An 18,621-nucleotide genomic window follows, 5' to 3' on the forward strand; every position below is an offset into this window, starting at 1 on the left:
CACGCTGTTCCCTTTTCTGCTGTTTGTCATTACTTTCGTTTTTCTTCGATTTACTCTCAGTCTATATTCTGTACTCATCAGATTGTTCATTGCATTCAGCATACCTTGTAATTCTTCTTCAATTTCACTGAGGGTAGCAGTGTCGTCAGCGATTCGTGTCGTCGATACCCTTTCACACTGAATTTTAATACCACTCCTCAACCCTTCTTTTATTTTCATCATTGCTTCTTCGATGTACAGATTGAACAGTCGTGGGGCAAGTCTACATCCCTGTCTTACATCCGTTTCGGTTAGAACGCTTCGTTCTTGTTCGTCCACTCTAATTTTTCCCTCTTGGCTCTTTTATATATTGTATATTACCCGTCTCTCCCTATACCTTACCCCAATTTTTCTCAGAATTTCCCACATCTTGCACCATTTTACATTGTCGAACGCTTTTTATAGGTCGACAAATCCTATGAATGTGTCTTGATATTCCTTTAATCTTCCTTCCAGAACCAATCGCAATGTCAGAATTACCTGTCATTTACCTTTACCTTTTACAAGGCCAAATAGATCGTCATTTAGCGCATGCTCAATTTTCTTTTCCATTCTTCTATGTACTATCCTTGTTAGCAACTTGGATGCATGAGCTGTTAGGCTGATCGTACGATAATTCTCACACTTGTCAGCTCTTGCTGTCTTCGAAATTATGTGTATGATGTTTTTCCGAAAGCCAGATGGCATGTCCCCACACTCATACATTCTGCACACCAACGTCAAGAGTCGTTTTGTTGATGGTGATTTTAGAAATTCTGATGGAATGTTATCTACCCTTTCTACCTTAGCTCTCTTAAATTCTTTTTCTGGTACTGGATCCCCTATCTCTTCTAAATCGACTCCTGATTCTTCTTCTATCACATCAGACGAATCTTTCCCCTCTGCATTTAACTGTGGAATTCTCATTGCACTGTTAAATGCAGAGGGGAAAGATTCGTCTAATGTGATAGAAGAAGAATCAGGAGTCGATTTAGAAGAGATAGGGGATTCTCATTGCCCCGTGTGGAGTTTGCTGGTCTCCCATCGGGCGCCTCCCCAGGTGGCGGATAGGGGAATGCTCACCAGATATGGTGGGTACCGGGGAAATAAAATACCCGGGGTGGACCAAAACTAGCAACTGCTGCCTTGTAGTATGATATTGGCTTATCAAAGGCTAAAGGAAGAAAACCTTGAGTAAAAATTACCTGGTCCTCTGGGTTGGGGGTTGTGCAGTGGGCCAGCTCCTCACTCACATAAAAACATAAAAATGCTAAAAAACCTAATAATATGCCTCGGAAAAATTGGAACTTTGGACGACGAACTGGCGATGAGAAACGGAAAATTATGTTTGGATGCTGGAATGTGCAAATGTTTCCACTAAAATAAATTTACTACTTGCAGAACTTGACATGTTCAACATGGATGTTGTCGTACTCTCTGAAACAAAGAAGAAAGGCCAAGGAGAAGAAGAACTGGATAATTATTTACATATCTGGAGTGAGGTATCAAAAGCAGTAAGAGCCAAAGCAGGAGTCTCCATTATGATAAAGAAATCATGGAAAGAAAGAATCACAAATTGGACATTCATCAATCAACGTATTATAACCGTTGAAATGGCATTATTTGCTAGGGAAGTTGTGATTATTGGCGTATATGCACCCACGAACGACACAAAAGATAAGGAGAAAGATACATTTTGGGACACCCTCAGGGAGACTATTGAAAAAATCCCAAGAAGAAAGGAACTGATTATCATGGGAGATCTGAATGGAAGGGTAGGAATTAGAGAATCTTGTAGAATAGTAGGAAAACATGGAGAGGACGAATGTAATGACAATGGGGAACGATTGATTGCAATTTGTGAACAATTTGATCTAAAAATTACCAACACATTTTTCAAACATAAGGACATTCATAAATATACTTGGCAACAGAACACCAAAGACCTTCGTTCTATAATAGATTATATTATCATTAGGCAAACAAGTAGTTTCAAAGCAGTAGACGTCAGATCTTATAGGGGAGCCCAGTGTGGATCAGACCACTATCTAGTTAAAATGAAGTCTTTCTGGCCATGGAAGAATGCAAGGAGTGACACAAGTAACATAAATAAAACAAACCACATTGAGAAAGATGAAAATTTACCTTTTAATATTGACAGCCTACAAGACGAAAGTATCAGAACACTCTTTGCGGCCAGGATGGAAAGGAAACTGGTTGAATCATTTGAAGGAAGTACAGAGGAAATATATGACTATATAAAAGCTAATGTGAAAATCATAGCAACGGAGGTGTTGGGTAAAAAAGATAGCAACCACAACCGTGCAGCATAGTGGTGGTCAGAGGAACTAGAGGTCCTAGTTAGAGAAAAACGAAATGCGTTCCTTCAGTGGTTGAATGATAAATCAGAAGAAACAAGATCAATATACAAGGAAAAGAAGAATGAAGTGATGAAAAAAATAAGGATGGCAAAAAATGAAGCATGGGAAAGAACATGTGCCAAGGTGAATAGCAAATTAGGATTTGGGAGAGCAAAAGAAGCGTGGTCAGTATTGAAAGGGCTTCGACAGGATACAAAAAGCAAAACTAATCTCCAACTGATAACACAAAAGGAATGGGAAGAGTATTTCCAAAAATTATTAAATGAGGACAGAGAAGAATATCTAGGAGAAGGAACAGGGGAAGATAAAGGACATGAAGATGATGAGATCCAGATTTTAGAAAGTGAAGTACTTCAGGCGTTGAGAACAGGAAAGAATGGTAAATCACCGGGACCAGGCAATATCAATCTGGAGTGTCTGAAATATGGTGGTGACAAAATTGTGAAACTGATAACACAGCTCTTCAACAAAATGATACATGGAGATTCAATACCCAACGAGATAAAGCTAGGTTACATTAATACAATATTTAAGAAAGGGGATCGCAAAATTTGTTCAAACTATCGAGGAATTTGTGTTACAAACACATTAATGAGAATTTTTGCGAAAGTAATTAAAAACAAACTGGAAAAAAATTTTAGAACCCAAGAAGAACAATGTGGATTCACGGCTGGGAGATCATGTGTAGACCATATTTTCACATTACGACAGATTTTGGAGAAACATAGGGAAAAATCAAAAAATATAGGATTAATTTTCATAGATCTAGAAAAAGCATATGATACTGTTCCAAGAAAATTACTTTGGAGAGCACTACATATGGCAAACATAAACCCTCCCTTGATTAAAATAATACAACAGATGTATAAAGATAACATTTGCCAAATGAAAGTTGGTAATAAACTTTCACAGAAATTTAGAACAAGCAAAGGCCTTTTACAAGGCTGTCCCATGTCACCATCATTATTTAAAATCTATATAGATATTAGCCTTAGAACATGGTCTCGTAAATGTAATAGTATGGGATTAGAAATAAGAGATGGAGTTTACCTACATCATTTATTATTTGCTGATGATCAAGTAGTCGTAGCACAAGATGGGGAGGATGCTAACTATATGTGCAATCAACTAGCAGTAGCATACAAAACTTGGGGTTTGAAGATTAATTACGAAAAAACAGAATACTTGACTAATGATTCAGATGAGCTATACATTGAAGGAAAGAAAATCAAAAAGATAAACACTTTCTGTTATTTAGGATCCATTTTAGAAATCGAGGGAAAATCAGAGTCAGAAATCAATAAAAGAATTAGTAGCGGACGGAGGGTCATTGGGATGCTTAACTCAGTCTTATGGAGCAGGAATGTAATGAGCAGAACTAAAAAACTAATATACAAATCCATATTAGAGAGTGTGGTTCTGTACGGAATGGAGACCTGGACAATTAACATGAAGCACATTAAAAAATTACAAGCTCTAGAGATGGACTTTTGGAGAAGATCGGCAAGAATCTCCAGGAAAGAAAAGATAAAGAACACCGAAGTAATAAGGAGAATGGAAATAAAAGAAAGAATATATGACGTAATGGATAGGAAGAAATTACAGTTGTACGGGCATATACGACGAATGGAGAAAACCAGAATACCAAAATTGATACTGGAGTGGGAACCGGAGGGGAGAAGAAGAAGAGGACGACCTATGACAGCCTGGCTCCAAAATCTACAAATGGGCGCAGAGGAAGAGGACGCACAAGATCGAAACACCTGGAGAAATATTTTGAGATTATAGTTTAAGAACGTTTATTGTTTGTGTTGTAATTTCCAAGTAAATTATTATGTTGGAGATAAGCCTCTGTAATGAGGAAAAGCTCAAAATAATAATAATTCTCATTGCACTCTTTATGCTATCACCCTTGCTTTTAAGGTCACCGAAAGTTGTTTTGATGTTCCTACATTCTGAGTTAGTCCTTCCAACAACCATTTCTTTTTCGATTTCTTCGCATTTTTCATGCATCCATTTCGTCTTAACTTTCCTGGACTTTCTGTTTATTTCATTCCTCAGCAACTTGTATTTCTGTATTCTTGAATTTTTCTGAACATTTTTGTACTTCCTTCTTTCATGAAGTATTTTCTCTGTTACCCATGGTTTCTTCGCACTTACCTTCTTTGAATCTACATTTTTCATTCCAACTTCTGTGCTTATCCGTTTTAGAGACGTGCATCCGTGTTCAACTGTACTGCCTACTGAGCTATTCCTTATTGCTGTATCTGTAGTCTTAAAGAACTTCAAGAGTGTTTCGTCATCCCTTAGTACTTCCGTATCCCACTTCTTGGTGTATTGGTTCTTCCTTACTAATCTCTTGAACTTCAGCTTCCTCTTAATCACTAGTATACTGTGATCTAGTCTATATCTGCGCCTGGGTACGCCTTACAATCCAGTATCTGACTTCGGAATCTCTGTCTATGATGCAATCTAGCTGAAATATTCCTGTATCACACATTCTTTTCCAAGTACACTGCCTCCTCCTGTGGTTATTGGACATAGTATTCGCTATTACTAGCTGAAATTTAATACAGATGTCAGTTTGTCTTCCCACCCCCTCATTATTTGTCCCAAGTCCCTATTCTCCTTTAACATTTTCTTCTACTCCTTCCCCTACAACTGAATTCCAGTCCCCAATGACTATTATATTTCCATCTCCGTGTATATACTGCATTACACTTTCAGAATCTTCATATCTTACTCTATCTTCATCTTCAACTTGCGATGTCGGCATGTATACCTCAACTATCGTTGTCAATATTCGTTTGCTATCGATTCTGATAAGAACAGCCCTATCACTGATATGTTGATTGTAACACACTCTTTCCCATACCTTCCTACTCATAACAGATCCTACTCCCGTTATACCATTTGTTGCTGGTGATATTGCTCTATACCCATCTGACCAGAAATTCTTGTCTTCTTTCCATTTAACTTCACTGATACCATCTATATCTAGATTGAGACTTTATATTTCCCTTTTCTGATTTTCTAGCATTCTACCACAATAAAGCTCCTGACATTCCTTTCCAAGCCTCGTGGAACGTTATCGTTTACTTGCTTATTCAGTATTTCCCTCATAGTCACCTCCCCCTTGGCAGTCCGCCTCCCCTCCCTTACTTACTACTTACTTACTACTCGTGTTGGCGTATTAGTCCCGCCACGTTAGACGAGTAACCGCCGAGGACATTTTAGTTCGGGTCCTCTACCGCACATCTCATACTGCCTGAGTCGCCCGTTGCCCTGGATAAACGCGATACCCAGGGATGAGGTAGAAAACAAGCAGTTTTACGGGTAACTGCCGTGCGGTCTGCCAAGGGGCTCATCGTATCTCCCGTAGGAGAACTCGGATACTAGTTCACGCGTGAACCGACACCTCAGACGACTACCCCAGCAGCTACCCCATAGCTCCCCTTTAAAGGGTACTCGTTTCAACAAGATTTCTCTTGTCACATTGACGAGTTACTGTCCGAGGTCGCTTCGCGATCGCGAAACTCTACCACACCTCTCCTACATACCAGAGAGCGCCCGTTGCCCGTGGGTTCTACCTTTTGAGGCGCGGGATTGGGTAGCTTCCGGCAGTTTTGTGAGTAAACGCCGTGTGGTCTGCCAAGGGACATCGCCGTTACCACACAGGGTTCGGATACTAGTTCACGCCACCACGTGAACCGACACCTCAGACGGCTATCCCAGCGTTTACCGCTTGTTCGCATGGTATTTTACCACCACGCTACTCGTGTTAGCAAGACTCCTCTTGCAGCGCGTGACGAGTTACCGCCGAGGTCGCCGACGCGATCCTCTACTGCACTGACGATCTGCCAGTCTCGCCCGTTACGACCTAACTCATGTGAGCTAGGGATTGGGTAGAAACATGACAGTTCTAAGGGTAGTTGCCATGCAGTTGACAGGGTAACATCGTGGCCAAAAGGCTCTCGGTTACTAGTGATTCCCACGTTAAAGAACGTGGCCCGACCCCTCTGACGATGGCCCTGGCCAACAACCCTCTTTACCATGGACTATTCCGGCACCACCTATTCAGCATATTCGGTAGCAACCCTCCACTACAGAGGGCCCCATAACAGTCACTTATTCAGTATATTCCCCACACCCCCGTCCTAGAGATCCAAATGGGGGACTATTATGAATTATTTTGCCAATGGAGAGATCATCACGACACTTTATCAATTACAGTTCACAAGTTCTATACCTTCTGCATCCTCATGCCGTTGATCATTGCTGATTGTTCCGCCTTTAGGGGCAGTTTCCCACATCAAGGACAAGAGAGTACCATGAACCTCTGTCCACTCCTGCGCCCTCTTTGACAAGGCCGTTGGCAGAATGAGGTTGACTTCTTATGCCAGAAGTCTTTGGCCGCCAATGCTGATCATTAATCAAAACTAGAGTGATGGCGTGTTTCTAACCAGGGACCGACGACAGTTTGATTACTAATCATAGATGCTATCCCAAGAGTATGGGTGCATCAGTATACATACTAATCTCTTTCCATAACTTGTCTGATATCCTCATCACATGGTCTGTTCTCTTTTTCTGTCTACAACAACACCTCATCAAACATATCATTTGTACTGAGTGGACCCTTTCTTTTATTCACATTGTCAGTGTCCATTCTTCTGCCTTGTGTGTCACAATGTTTTGTACAAATAACTGGTACAGCCACTTCCTTGGAATTTTGGATGTATTTTCACTTCCCACCTTTCAAATTTTTAGTCGTCAAAACTGTGACACTACTTTGGGCTGCAAATTAATGTCACACTATCTGTTATCAACTTCGTCATTGTATACACACCATGCGGCGTGGGTCGATTACGTTTGTTTGGAAGGTTCCTTCAAAGTGTTGTGCATATCAATAATAATTCGCATACAACAGACTATTGCAACCTAGCCCGCCGATGTGGCCAAGTGGTTCTAGGCACTGCTGCTATGGTCGCAGGTTCGAATCCTGCCTCAGGCATGGATATGTGTGACGTCCTCAGGTTAGTTAGATTCAAGTAGTTCTAAGTCTAGGGGACTGATGACCTCAGATGTTAAGTCCCATAGTGCTTAGAGCCATTTGAACTATTTGAACTGCAACTTACTCGTATTCTAGGGCAGTGAACCACTGGTTGGAGTCATTATCAGGCAGACGTGTCGGTAGGCAGGAAACGAGTTTTAGGGAAGTTCGATGGCACTATTTGTAAAAAAATCCGCAGTTCTTGGTGTTAACGTTGCTGTCCTTGGATCACGGAGTCTTGGGTTCGATTCCCAGCCAGGTCGGGGATTTTCTTTGGCCCGGTACTGGTTGTTTGTGTTGTCCTCATCATTTCATCATCATCCGGGAAATAGCGCGACCAAACAGCGAAAAGATTGGGCGCTCATAGCTATGCCGTTGAGAACCTCACTACACAAATTTTCCGTAAACCCAATTTGGATAAATATAAAAACCGGTATTGAAGGTAAATTGTGCTACACTTCATGTGGCTGCTTTCTTTATCAGTGCAGAGATCCCTGGAATACGATAGTGGGACTATTTTCTTTTTGCTGTCCTCTCATGATACCGGTAGTAAAGGCTACTGCAGTTACAGCATGATAAACTGATAGTAACCATACAATAACGCTGATACGTCTGCTAAATATGCTGTCAGATAATTGTTACTCAGAAGTGGAAGACAATTGGAAAATTGCGTCAGATAATAATTCACATCTAGTACAACCGACCGGTATTACTCCAAGAGCACTAATGGAATATAATTAAAACCAAGAGACAGTGATAGAAATACGATAATTTATGGTTGTCAAACCTCTCTGACGTATGCAAAAATAATTATAATAATGTATTCTAGTTAATATTTACCTGTAATTCTAGGAGCATTGTACCAAAACTATGTACCAGGTACTTGCAGATAATCTGACGATAGCTATTTATCATAGCAGGCCTATTGTGACGAATAAAACGATCTCCTGTAGCATCGCTTTTAGAAATATAATTACATATTGTCCTTGAATGACATACTCAATGCAGCAGGTACAAAAGGCTATAAATTGAATCAGTACTTGTATGGTGTTTTACTATACATTGTGCTTTTGGGATTATCAACATTTCTCCAGCAATATCCGCACTCTAAAAAATGTTGAACTACATGGCAGTATATGCTTCCCATTGTACGACATCGTGCGGCCGTTAATCCATTGCTGTCGGGGTATTCTGGGAGAAATGCGTGATGGAAATCCGTTCTGGTTGCCATGTATGAGGTCTTACTTCGTTGATAATCATTCAATGAGAATACACTGAGGCGACAAGTGTCATGGGATAGCGATATGCATATATTAGGTGGCGGTAGTATCGCGTACACAAAGTACACTATGTGATCAAAAGTATCCGGACACCTAGCTGAAAATGACTTAAAAGTTAGTGGATCCCTCCATCGGTAATGCTGGAATTCAATATGGTATTGCACCAACCTTAGCCTTGATGACACCTTCCACTGTTCAATCAGGTGCTGGAAGGTTACTTCGGGAATGGTAGCCTATTCTTCATGGAGTGCTGCACTGGGCAGAGGTCGGTGGGTGAGGCCTGGCACGAAGTCGGCTTTCCAAACCATCCCAATGGTGTTCTATAGGGTTCAGGTCAGGACTCTGTGCAGGCCACTCAATTACGGGGATGTTTCTTGGTGTAATCACTCCGACACAGGCCGTGCGTTAGGAACAGGTGCTCAATCGTGTTGAAAGGTGCAATCGCCATCCCCGAATTTCTCTTTAACAGTGGGAAACAAGAAGGTACTTAAAACACCAATCTGGAAAAGTGCTATGGTAGTGCCACGCAAAATAAGAAGGTGTGCAAACGCCATCCATGAAATTCACGACCACACCATATCAGCACCACCTCCAAATTTTACTGTTGGCACTACAGATGATGCAGATGTTCACTGAGGCATCCGCCATACCCACACCCTGCCATCGGACTATCACATCGGAAAAAGTGGACCTAGGGATAATTGGGAGTGTGGAACTCCCGCTTACAGACGTATGACACAAGTGACAGCCAATCACCTGACCACGTTCGAAGTCTGTGAGTTTCGCGGGGCGCCCCATTCTGCTCTCTCACGATGTCTAATGACTACTGAGGTCGCTGATATGGAGTACCTGGCAGTAGGTGGCAGCACAATGCGCCTAATATGAAAAACGATTGGTTTTGGGGGTGTCCGGACACATATGATCACACAGTGTATGACAGGACAGCGCATTGTCAGAGCTGTCTTTTATACTCAGGTGATTCATGTGGAAAGGTTCTTGTCGTGATTGGCCCCACGGCGTTAATTAACAGACTTTGAATGCGGAATAGTAGTTGCAGCTAGAGTCATGGGACATTATATTTCGGAAATCGTTAGGTGATTCAATATGGCGAAATCCAAATCGTCAAGACTGGGCCGAGAATACCAAATTTTAGGCATTATCTCTCACCACGGACAACGCAGTGGTCGCGGCCTTCACTTAACGACCGAGAACAACAGCGTTTGTCAGCAGCAGCCTAGAGTTGTCAGTATTATCAGCCAAGCTAACCTGCGTTAAACGACTGCAGAAGTCATTGTGAGACGTACGATGAACGTATCTGTTAGGACAGGGGAGCAGAATTTAGCGTGAATGGGCTGTACCAGTAGACGACCGACGCAGGTACCTCTGTAAACAACTCGATATCGCCTGCACCACCTCTGTTGGAATATTGACATTAGACTTCTGGAAATCCGCGAATTGATCACATGAGTCCAGATTTCAGTTGCTAAGAGCGAACCCTACGTAATTATGGGCCCAGGTTGACAGCAAGCCGCTGTCCAAGTCGGGGACGGCTCCACAATGTTGTGGGCTGTGTTTGCATAGAGCGTATTGGCTCCTCTCGTCCAACTGAGCCGATCGTTGCCTGGAAACTGCTATGTTGTGCTGTTTGCAGACCATTTGCAGCCATTCACGAACTTCATGTTGCCTAACAACAACGGAATTTTTATGGATGACGGTGTCCCATGTCACCGGGCCACAAAAGTTCACGACTGGTTTTAAGAATTTTCTGCACAGTTCGCGCGATTAACTGCCCTCCCAGATCGGCCGACATGAGTGGAAAAAAATATGGAACATAATCGAGACGTCACTTTGTCATAAAATCTTCCAATGGCAACATTTCTGAAGTTTGTAACGTATATTCAACTAATATATGTAACGTAGCTATAGCCAAAATTGCCTATGTTCATCTGTGAAACTGGACTCGGTAAGCAACGTGGGCTATCAGTAAGCGGAATCTAACCTTCATTACGCTGTGTGCGTGTTGTATGAGTGTCATATTCACTGTCATATCAGCCCTCAGCAGATCGTTACATAAAACCTTAAAACTAACATTTGGATAAGCTATCTGTATGCGTATTTTAATATGAAAAACTACAGGAACAAATGAACCTGAAACAGTACCCAAATTATCTGACTGCGTTTTTGAACCAGAATTTACAGGTGATACAGAATCTGACTTGTGCAACGGAACTCACTGGATTAGAGTACATGACATGTTGTGGTGAGTCAGTGTCTCTGTTTTGGCCCTAAGTTCTGCACTCACCTCTTTAGATGACTGTCTTTTTCCATGTCGTTTACAGCAATTCTCAGCAGTATGCAGCAGCAGCGGCTAAAGCTTATTGTTACTAAGAGTAAATTTAATAAAAAGTAGTTTGCTCGGGCCCTGTTGACTACTAAATAACTTGTGAGAACAGATTTTATCAATTAACTCTATTGTAAACTTCAGAATCATCATGAACAAGTATTAATAGTGACAATGACAAATGACGTATGTGTCAATAATGGCTGAGTGCCAGATTAACTAATTATTTCAGTTTCATAATTGCGTTAACATTTAGTAACCACAGCATATTATTTATATGTGGAGAATATTTATTATTATTTGGAAGATAAGGAGCCTTCTTTCACTGACAAGCGAAACATGGGATTATTGCAAACTCGGACTAACAATCACGAGTCTAACCTTGTAATTGCTTTTGCGCTAGGCTTGCGAATTTTACCTGGAATTCCATCTCCAAGCATAGTTAAGCCATCTAAATCTCTCCTGGCTGTATAAATGACATCAGGCCTCGAGTTTGGTGAGATCCGCCGTCACAGCCATGAGGGCACCGTGACACGCCTTCTGTCTCCGAGGTCTCGACCGACACCACTGCTTCCACTCCTGCAGACACACCTCGTCCCACAACAATGCGCTCCCATCTTTCGTCCTCATATTGTTACTACCGATATCTGAGTGCTTACACAATGGGAAGAATAGCGTTGAGTTGGATATATTGTTTCTTGTAGTGGAGAGTTCTGACCCACTCCTTACAAGTTAGTGACGGCTGTAGAGGGAGCATGGTTCAGTATTTCGGCAGGGGCCTTCCAGCGACTTGTTGAGTCAATGCGACGTCGAGTTGCTACTCGCCGGCGAGCAAATGGTGGTTTGACACGGTATTAGCAGGTATCTCAAGACTTTTGTTACCTCATAGTGTTAAATCGTGTAAAAGTGTACATTCTGTCCTAGTGACCTGTACACTGTAGGTACAAAATATTGGATGTAGAACGTAAACCATTAAGAGGTTAAGCCTTAGGTCTGTTCAGTCTGGGCAACTTATGCCTACAAATCAGACTGATGAGCTGTCTATGACCGTGGTCCTTGTCATCGCCATACAGCCAATAATTCCACCTGCTACTGCCACAGATGTATCCTGATGGTATCACCAGTTCTTCATTCGAGCAGCTACTCCACTGGCCCCACAGGGCTGGGTGGAACCTTCTCCAGACTTCCTGGCCGCATAGAAAAGATGAGGTGGTTCCAGAATTCGAACTCTCGTCCTCCCACACTGAAGGCAATGACGATAACTATTCGGCTATGCTGGCGGCCAAAAAAAAAAAAAAAAAAAAATTCTAACTCGTCTACGCTAAAACAACTCATGTGTAGGTTTTAAATGAAATCGCACTGAGGATTGAATATGCAGCAGGATTTTGGAACATGTATTGTATTCGAACATTATGAATTACCTCGAAGCAAAGAGTCTATTGACACACAGTCAACAATGATTTACAAAACATCGTTCTTGTTAAACACAACTAGCTCTTTATTGGCATGAAGAGGTGAGTGCTATTCACAAGGGATTTGAGATTGATTCCCTATTTCTGGATTTCCGGAAGGCTTTTGACACTGTACCACACAAGCGGCTCGTAGTAAAATTGCGTGCTTAGGGAATATCGTCTCAGTTATGTGACTGGATTTGTGATTTTCTGTCAAAGAGGTCACCGTTCGTAGTAACTGACGGAAAGTCATCGAGTAAAACAGAAGTGATATCTGGCGTTCCCCAAGGTAGTGTTATAGACCCTTTGCTGTTCCTTATCTATATAGACATTTGGGAGATAATCTGAGCAGGCATGCTAGGTTGTTTGCAGACGACGCTGTCGTTTATCGACTAATAAAGTCATCAGAAGATCAACACAAATCGCAAAACACTTTAGAAGAAACATCTGAATGCTTCGAAAATTGGCAGTTGACCCTAAATAAAGAAAAGTGGGAAGTTATCCACATGAGTGCTAAAAGAAATCCGTTAAACTTCGGTTACACGATAAATCAGTGAAATCTAAAGGCCGTAAATTCAGCTAAATATCTAGGAATTACAATTACGAAAAACTGAAATTGCAAGGAACATACAGACAATATTGTGGGGAAGGCTAACTGAAGACTGCGTTTTATTGGCAGGACACTTAGAAAATGTAACAGACCTACTAAGGAGACGGCCTACACTACGCTTGTCCGTCCCCTTTTAGAACACTGCTGCACGGTGTTGGATCCTTACCAGATAGGATTGATGGAGTACATCGAAACAATTGAAAGAAGGACAGCACGTTTTATATTACACTCCTGGAAATGGAAAAAAGAACACATTGACACCGGTGTGTCAGACCCACCATACTTGCTCCGGACACTGCGAGAGGGCTGTACAAGCAATGATCACACGCACGGCACAGCAGACACACCAGGAACCGCGGTGTTGGCCGTCGAATGGCGCTAGCTGCGCAGCATTTGTGCACCGCCGCCGTCAGTGTCAGCCAGTTTGCCGTGGCATACGGAGCTCCATCGCAGTCTTTAACACTGGTAGCATGCCGCGACAGCGTGGACGTGAACCGTATGTGCAGTTGACGGACTTTGAGCGAGGGCGTATAGTGGGCATGCGGGAGGCCGGGTGGACGTACCGCCGAATTGCTCAACACGTGGGGCGTGAGGTCTCCACAGTACATCGATGTTGTCGCCAGTGGTCGGCGGAAGGTGCACGTGCCCGTCGACCTGGGACCGGACCGCAGCGACGCACGGATGCACGCCAAGACCGTAGGATCCTACGCAGTGCCGTAGGGGACCGCACCGCCACTTCCCAGCAAATTAGGGACACTGTTGCTCCTGGGGTATCGGCGAGGACCATTCGCAACCGTCTCCATGAAGCTGGGCTACGGTCCCGCACACCGTTAGGCCGTCTTCCGCTCACGCCCCAACATCATGCAGCCCGCCTCCAGTGGTGTCGCGACAGGCGTGAATGGAGGGACGAATGGAGACGTGTCGTCTTCAGCGATGAGAGTCGCTTCTGCCTTGGTGCCAATGATGGTCGTATGCGTGTTTGGCGCCGTGCAGGTGAGCGCCACAATCAGGACTGCATACGACCGAGGCACACAGGGCCAACACCCGGCATCATGGTGTGGGGAGCGATCTCCTACACTGGCCGTACACCACTGGTGATCGTCGAGGGGACACTGAATAGTGCACGGTACATCCAAACCGTCATCGAACCCATCGTTCTACCATTCCTAGACCGGGAAGGGAACTTGCTGTTCCAACAGGACAATGCACGTCCGCATGTATCCCGTGCCACCCAACGTGCTCTAGAAGGTGTAAGTCAACTACCCTGGCCAGCAAGATCTCCGGATCTGTCCCCCATTGAGCATGTTTGGGACTGGATGAAGCGTCGTCTCACGCGGTCTGCACGTCCAGCACGAACGCTGGTCCAGCTGAGGCGCCAGGTGGAAATGGCATGGCAAGCCGTTCCACAGGACTACATCCAGCATCTCTACGATCGTCTCCATGGGAGAACAGCAGCCTGCATTGCTGCGAAAGGTGGATATACACTGTACTAGTGCCGACATTGTGCATGCTCTGTTGCCTGTGTCTATGTGCCTGTGGTTCTGTCAGTGTGATCATGTGATGTATCTGACCCCAGGAATGTGTCAATAAAGTTTCCCCTTCCTGGGACAATGAATTCACGGTGTTCTTATTTCAATTTTCAGGAGTGTATCTCGAGATATGGGAGAGAGTGTCACTGAAATGATGCAGGATTTGGGCTGGACATCATTGAAACAAGGGCATTTTTCTATGCGACGGAATATTCTAACGAAATTTCAATCACCAACTTTTCCTCCGAATGCGAAATTATTTTGTTGATACAGACCTACATAGGGAGAAACGATGATCACGACAAAATAAGGGTACTTAGAGCTCGTACAGAGAGATACAGTTGCTCGTTCATTACACGTTATACGAGATTGGAATAATAGAGAATTGTGGAGGTGGCTCGATGAACCCTCTGCCAGGCACTTAAATGTCATTTGCAGAGAATTCATGTAGATGTATATGTTGTTGATACTCCCCAAGTGAAGGTCAATAGCTGTGCAGCTGAAGTATGAATTCCTCATTATCTATAGGTACTGATAGCTTAACATTTACAAACGTTTGATAGACATATTATGCTTTATCATTCACGGAGAGTCAAAGAAGCTGTTTAGCTTCCATCAATATGGATATCAGCAACTCAGCTGACGATCACTAACTTAATCACAATTATTTACTTGAATTATAGAAAAAGTAGTAAATTATTCCCTGTACTTGTGTTATTTGAATTACCACCTCAGTTGCACCATTCTGCCTAGGGTGGGTTCCATTTCATGTCTATCTTTGTGAAATTTGTTTGACTGTCTTGTGTTCATAGGTCGCAGTTTCACTTTTGTCAGCATGGGAACGTCTACCCTTTTGACAACTTTATTTGGATGATGAAATGAGTGCATGATGCAATGAAGATGCTATCAATTTCATTTTTGGTGTGTAATATATTCCATTTCCCATCCATGGACCATAGACCTTGCCGTTGGCGCGGAGGTTTGCTTGCCTCAGCGATACAGATAGCAGTACCGTAGTTGCCACCACGATGGAGGGGTATCTGTTGAGAGGCCAGACAATCGTGTGGTTCCTGAAGACGGGCAGCAGCTTTTTCAGTAGTTGCACGGGCAACAGTCTGGATGATTGACTGACCTGGCCTTGTAAAATTAACCACAACGGCCTTGTTGCTCTGGCACTGCGAACGGCTGGAAGCAAGGGGAAACTACAGCCGTAATTTTTCCGAGGGCACCGCTTTACTGTATGGTTAAATGATTATGGCGCCCTCTTGGGTAAAATATTCTGTAGGTAAAAAAGTCCCCCGTTCGGATCTCTAGACAGGAACTACTTAGGAGGACATTTTTATCAGGAGACAGAAAACTGGCGTTCTGCAGATCGGTGCGTGGAATGTCAGATCCATTAATCGGGCTGGTAGATTAGAAAATTTAGAAAGGGAAATGGACAGGTTAAAGCTGGATATAGTGGGAATTAACGACGTTCTTTGGCAGGAGAAACAAAACTTCTGGTAAGGTGAATACAGGGTTATAGAGGTAATGCAGGAATAGGATTAATGATGATTTAAAGAAAAGGAGTGCGGGTAAGCAACTACGAAAAGCATATTGAATTCATTATTGTAGCCAAGATACACACAAAGCCCTCGCAGTGGTTGAGAAGGGAGTGAGACAGGGTTGTAGTCTATCCCAAATGTTATTCAATCTGCATATTGAACAAGCGGTACATTTTCTGCAGTTCATCACACTGCTGACTAGGGCACCCGCCCTGCCAGAGTTTCGGCACCTGCAGGCGCTCTGCCGCTGTGACGCCTGGTGCAGGGAGATGCACAGACGACTGATGGAAGGCAAAAATTGAAAAAGGGAAAATATGCTGCAGCACCCTGTAATGTCACCGTGAAGGTCTATTTTACCCCACACATCGTAATGTGTTGTGGAACTACAGTTTTACAGCTCTGTTGGGACATGTGTTACTAACGGTTTTCTACAATTCATTGTAAATAAACGTAATCCTATTATATTGTGTCATATCATGCGCAAACGATATGGTGCAAATATTGGTACTAACGCCATGCTATAAACACACTAGCTTTCAAACCATCTCTACTGCTGACACATGAGTAAATTTAGTCTGGGATCAGAACTAAGTGGTGTGAATATTGCTATTAATGTCATATTATAACAGAGGTCGCCAATTAATGCATCGTCTGCACACACAGAAGCAGTCTTAGATTTGAAGTGAAAATGCATTCTATCCCTAGAGTTCATATGCCAGTAATATGGATCTGCCACACACGTGTTCTGTTTCCTTGGTACCAGTGTGTATCAGTAGCTCACGCGCACTCTTTGGTTCCAGCGAAGCTAAGAGTTCCTAGCTCCGCCGGTCAGCTGTAGGTGCCCGAGCACAGGGTATTTTGGGCACATGAAGGACAATTTTACATGGCCGATGGAGAATTTCGTGGTCAGAGTCATAGGCGCTGACAGGGACCTATTATTGCTGTGTTTGCGGTTGTTGGACTTTGCAGAGTCTTGGATTGTAGATGACCAATGGAGCTGCGTGATTAATAAATCAGGCCTTAGGCGGAAGGAAAATGGTTTGGACTGCCCGATACTGCGATTCTTGTAATTAACCGTGACACTTGATATGTCTCACCAAGTACTGGCTTCACATCGCAGTAATCCATCGCATTCTGGTTCCACCTCTATCTTTGTTCAGTTAATGTTCTCCTCTATGATTTTGCTGGCACCTTTACCTGGTCAATTTGTACAGAGTTGGGCAGTTATATATTGCGTGCAGTGGTGGAACTTCAGATACATTTCTGTGTGGTCAATTCATGGGCTGTGAGAGTAACTGATCTTCGGTGTTAACTGCAGATTTCGTTAGTTGTGATTGATTTGTGTTAGTATTCCGCGCTTCTCTTACAGACCTATGCTCTGTTTTAGTGTGACTCAACTGATGGACTCTTCTGAGAAAACTACTGATTTGGCTGCTTGTTATTTATTTTTGTTGTTGTGTACTAATTCCTACTATTCTTGCCAGTGACTTAAGATCTAGTATAAATGTCCATTATTAGATAAAAATACGAATAGTACAGGCCAAAGCCAGGTTTTGTGACCAAGGTCACTACTTGTCTTAAAGGGGAGTCTGGCTAAGTTCAAAATTGTACTAATCCACGTAACACTGTTTATCCATCGTCACTCATTCTTCGTTCGTATCGTTTATTGAGGTATTTGGATATGTTACGTTTCCTTTAATAGTAACCGTAGGCCAGTGTGTATTAATTGCAAGGTAAGCTTATTTACTCTTCCTCGTGAGCCTCCTACAGGTATCCAGCGTAGTGTTAACTTTACTCTGTTTGTAACCTGTGGAACGCTGTTGGCTGTTGGGCACTACTCTGCCCAACAAGACTTCTGCTAAGTCGTTCCAGTTAGAGCAATTGGTTACTTAAGTTCATTTTCGTCTTCTTTTTATCTACTAGTTTCACACAATAGGTAGAAGTTTATTCCAAATTATATGTATGGTCACATTTGACCGACATATATGAAGTTCCTTTTCATACATTCATTTATTTACAAAGAGAAGTTAAGCAAGAGCGCCTTATCTGATGCCTCTTGACCAGCTAAAACGCACACATCAAGAAAAGTTTTGCATCAACTCGGTTCGGAGAGTTTCGCAATATGTACAGAATCTGGAATAGAGCTCAACATAAACATCATTTCCTCCCTTTTTATTGCCCATAAAAACTACACACTGCATGTTGAACCACCATAGAGCGAGACGTTCAGAGATGGTGATCCAGATTGCTGTACACACCGGTACCTCTCATCCCCAGTAGCACGTCCTCTTGCATTGATGCGTGCCTGTATTCGTCGTGGCACACTACCCACAAGTTCATCAAGGCACTGTTGCTCCAGATTGTCCCACTCCTCAATGGCGATTCGGCGTAGATGCCTCAGAGTGGTTCAAGGG

Source organism: Schistocerca serialis, unplaced genomic scaffold (assembly GCF_023864345.2).
Source record: "Schistocerca serialis cubense isolate TAMUIC-IGC-003099 unplaced genomic scaffold, iqSchSeri2.2 HiC_scaffold_1458, whole genome shotgun sequence".
Lineage (NCBI taxonomy): Eukaryota > Metazoa > Arthropoda > Insecta > Orthoptera > Acrididae > Schistocerca > Schistocerca serialis.